This window comes from Anopheles darlingi, chromosome 2 (assembly GCF_943734745.1).
Source record: "Anopheles darlingi chromosome 2, idAnoDarlMG_H_01, whole genome shotgun sequence".
Taxonomy (NCBI): Eukaryota; Metazoa; Arthropoda; class Insecta; order Diptera; family Culicidae; genus Anopheles; species Anopheles darlingi.
Genome location: NC_064874.1, coordinates 2,105,001 through 2,110,000, shown reverse-complemented (window position 1 = coordinate 2,110,000; position 5,000 = coordinate 2,105,001).

Below are 5,000 nucleotides of genomic sequence, written 5' to 3'. Positions count from 1 at the left end.
TTCCAATGTTCCAATCTTAGTGAAGTTGAATTTGTGATTTATCGTAGTTTTGATTGACATCAACAACTTCTTGCAAAGATATATTTGCCAAAATTTCGTTCGTCGTTCTTGATTTCCATCCATCCAAGCAGGCTATAAGGCGTAAGTGTCAATAATACAGTTTTTTACTGAAAATCCAATCAAACATATAAAATAAATGCAAAAACTTGCAAATTTTCAACAAGGTGGTAGTGTGTCGTAAAGAACTCAAGAAACTGACTCAATCTTAACACTTGTCTTGGTGAAATGATTAAACGCTGTCTCCACGCTGTCACCACTAGTGCCACCGTTACACAATATGATTGATAATTTCCATTCTATGACTTCATCAATCTCATGTGTTACACAGCAGCAGCAGCGGCGTCCGCGGGCAGCCTTTGTGAAAATGAAATCAGGCCTGGCACGGGCTCTGCATGTGTAATAGAATTTATCAAAGCTAAGTTTTGACGCAAATGTGCCAGAATTATTTATCAAATACACGAATTCAATCAACACTTGAATGATAAATCGCACAGATCCAGAGGACTTAACGTTCATGCTAATAAGGGGTTGCCGGCACCGACCGACCGACCGGCCGCCGGTGTAGCATGGCATTGGCGTGGCACGTGGTTTGCGACCCTTCCGGTGCTGCTACTGCTGCTGCTGTTACTGGAGGAGAAAACCACTTGTTAGCAAAGATTTGAGTCATCCATCAATCAAGGACACCACTACCTTCGTCATTGCACAGCAGAGCGACAACCGTGAACCTCAGGGACGAACAGGGCCGTAATCCTGCCCGCCGTAATGGTAAACACCGTGGAGAGTGTGTTGAGTTTGCAACAAATACCACTGAAGCGAGTTTTGAAGCCAATTTCAATTTCACATCACGGGAGTATATTGTCAACAAGAGGGTTTAGTGATGGAGTACATTGTTTCCCAGTGGGTACAACAAGTTTGATTGACACACATTTATCAAATAAACCGTATCCGGTTAGCGAGGAGAAGATTGAAGGGTTAGCCCCGGGTTAAGCCACTCCGATAGAGAACGCTCCAAAGCGGACCTGGCGCATGGGGAGACAGATTTGCCTTGTCCTGTTCCCGGTACCTCCTGACGAGAACATGAAGGCCGTCCGGGACCACTTAATCTCTTTTCCTTTATAATACTTTCGAATTTGGGTTCCCCCCTCCCCCCTTTTATCAACCATCGCCACCCTATCACCGATGAACCCGAAATCGAACGAATGTCGACGAAAAAATGCGTTGTAACCTTCACGCCTCGATCGGCCATCGGGGCTAGACGCTGGACGCTGGACCCTACAATTATCATAAACAAATAATTTCCGATCATACGCCTCATTGTGCACCGATCAAGGCGGTTCTGATGAAGCGTAAGAGCGTACCCCTTGGAGCGCTTGTCGTTTCATAAAGCCCACCAGCCCACTTCTGGGTCTCGCCCGGGGTCTGGTGCCTACTTTCGGTCGAGTGCAAGTTCGGCGCGCGAGATCGTATCCGTTAGATTTCCCGATTTCCTTCTCCACGCGAGACAAGCTCCCGTGAAACTTCCATCTTCTGATCCATCCTCTCTCGCCTGACCCCACCATCGCGGAGTCCAGTATCGATAGGTTCCAGATTAAGCAGTTCTGTCTATTTTGTCGATGCCAATTATGAATACGGCCTGTGGCGTGGTGATTTGTTGTTCATGCGCGCTTCTGCGGCGCGGCCACGGTCACGCGCACTTTTTGGTGGCAATTTAAGTGTCAAATTACCGTCCGTTCTCCACTCTCCCTGGTCCAGGATTTGGTCATAGCCGGGGGACGACGAAGTAGCCCCCGAAGCACCGAAGATAAAGGCGCACCGGTGTGCTTCAACGCACAAATGAAATTATCAGTTTTCGATCATCGATGGCGGCGACGGCGGCGTTGACGATCGACAATGAGGAGCTCGACGTTCCTCGGGTGTTGCCGGCCGGCCGGACGCCCGTTTCATAATGGTTTTTGTGTTGGGTACATTCCATGCGGAGCGCCAAGCCAAACCTCTTCGAAAGTTCAACTAGCGGTAACGCTTTCGAACCACCGATAAGTCCAAATTGTCTGCTGCTTTGCTCGCTCTTTCGAGATATCGTTCTGGCGAACCACCTTTTTAGCGCCTTACCAATAGGCTATCAATAGGTGAATCGATGTGCGATGGCAGAGCCCGTAAAACCGGAGCAAATGGATGCTCTCTATTCTTGGGGTACATGTTCCATGTACCGTTGCAACATTTGTCATCAACACGAAAATCCAGTGTAATCCTCAAAATGTGTTCGTCTTCCTGTGTTCCACATCATTTCATTCGAATGACTTACAAACTGTTGTACATGATTATTGCAATCAATGGTCGGCTCTTTGAAGACGACTCTTGAATCAATCGTGTATGAAGGCACACGCACGCTGTACACACCTTCGTGTACGTTTGTTGATCAATAAGCGAGTCAAATAACCGTGAGCAGCTCGTCCATCACGGGATGGACGTGGCCAGAAAAACTCTAGAAAATGAAATAAATTCTTTCAACAGCCTGTTTGAAGTTGAACCGTCCAAACGGACGGACACGGGATGAAAAGTGCATCAAAATGACTCACCATCCACCATCCGTGTACCTTACTGCACTCTTAATTCCGTGAGTGAGTCTCCTCTCATCAGAAGAATGTTACCCCCGGCCTTCTCTGCTCGCCGCTCGAGAATTAAAGCAAAAATAGAGTGACGGACGATCCCTCGCCCGATCGGCAAAGCAGGCTCTATACGCAAAATTGACCGGAAAACGACGTTCGCCTTTGATGGACAAAAAGTAAAAAGGGCTAATGGAAATTTGTAATTAATGTTTTGCATTTTAAGGGCTCACTCGTTCGCTTTCCCTTCGGCGCATCTTATTCGTATCAGCAGTACGTTATGCTGGTCCCGGGCCGGGTCATCCTTCTGGTGGATGACATCAGATTTTAATATTAAAGAGTTGTCGAAGAGCGTCGAAGTTGATCCCGGAATATACACCCGTTCTCCAACTTCCTATCCGCTTTCGGGCGAAAAAAAAAAAGAAGATATCCCGCACCGGTCGGTCCGGTGCACAGGTCGTGCTTTGTACCATCGACCTTAACGAGGATGTTTGTTCGATGATGTAGTCGCGACAGCGACGAGCCGATTTCGCACGAAACTTAAAGTCGAACTAGTTCCCAAACTAGAACTAGTGCTTGAGAAATTGTAAGCGGCATGAAAGACACTTGACACCAACTTGGTGACGCGTGATTGACGTACTCGCCGGTTTCACCACCCCGCCGCCACAGGCCGCTTTACTTCCTTCCTTCCTTCCTACCTTCCAAGCTAACTAATAGCCGAGCGCGGGCGATTCATTATCCCCCGCCCTAACTCTTCCACTCTCTTCGATGGGGAGGAGAAAAAAAAACGACGGAAGTTTTTGTCATAAGTTGAAGGTAGCGGAAGTTACTGCACTTCATTATTCGCCTCGAAGCCCAGTGCGGTCCTTTAATTATAATACGTGTCTTGAGTGAAAATCAATATTCGATTGGGGTTTCCTCGTGGATAGTGAATGAGCGAAGCTACTTTCTAAGTCAACCAGACGACATTGTAAGTGGTGAGGCCTTTGTTTTGATAGTTTGATATCGTTACTTCGGTAAAGTATTACCACTAGCTACTAGAATGGTTAGCAAATGGTTTAATAAACATTTAAAAAAAACAGTGCATGAATAAAAACTCATAAATTACACGCCATTTATGCAATTCTTTGAATGACCTTGAAGGCTTCTAACTTATAATTTACAAACCCTCAAGAAAAAGCCAATCCACGTCACGACACTCACGAATCCACCGTTTTCGTGGTGTTTAATCGGTTTCTCGGCTTGGCCGTTTATGTTGCATCGGTACACCGACTGATGCTGCTTTTTATGGAATGCATCTCCGTTTGGCACGGATTGAAGGTGTCGACACCTCTCCCGCCCGGTAATGTTTCCCACCAACAGCATTCGCAGTCTCGAATTAGCACTTTGTCTCCGAGGCTGGAATGTGGCGCAGCGGCCCAAGCGGCAGCGTTTGGTGTGAGAATTGGTCCGGATTGGTTTCTCAGGAGGTACCCGGTGTTGTCAACGGTTAATCAGCTTGTCAAGTTGATTTCTTGTCCGTAGCAATTTGTCAAGCATGACGTCCGGTTCAATACCGTACAACCTTCTAAACAGTGATCAAGATTGTAATACACCGTCGTGAGGTTTATTTCAATAAAATATATTCAATAATTAAATCTGTTTTAAGCATGTTAATAAAAAAACGCTGCAAAGCTATTTTATGTGCTCTCTATTAAATCATGCAGTTGTCAGAGCAATGTACAAGTGATGACTGTTATTTCTAGGAGGGAAAACCAAACAGCAGCATCACGTGCAGTACATGGGCGAAGGTGTAACACGTCGCTCAAGAAAGGGGTATCGTCTTCAAGACCGCGCACTATACGGGGTGGGGTGGTTGCGCACTGCTTATCGCTCGTGATCGCATTACCATCAACGCAAAGTGTGAACTGTCGACCTGCAATACAAGCAACGCATGGCCAGACGCAACATCGAAGCAGTCGCGTCTGTTGCAGTTGAAAAGAAATCGAAGCACAAAAAAAATAATGCCGTCGACGCGTCGAGTAGCCACGTTTGTAATGCTGCTTCAGTGCAACGCTTTTTTGTAGTTGTTTCTGTTGCTCGCCAATAAAGCAGACACCGTCTACTGTTTATTGAAAGTATCAACAGGCTCGGAAGAGAAGCGTGCACCGTTGCAGGTTAGGCAAAAAAAACCAGTTAACCATCCGTCCGCGATGGAAGAGCCCTCAGAGCATGACCAAATGCCGTCCGACTGAATTTCGCAGCGACTTTGCATCACCGACGACAACGTCGACGACTACTGCGACGACGACGACGACGACAACGATGCCGCGAACCGGCGAAGGGCATCGATTGTGT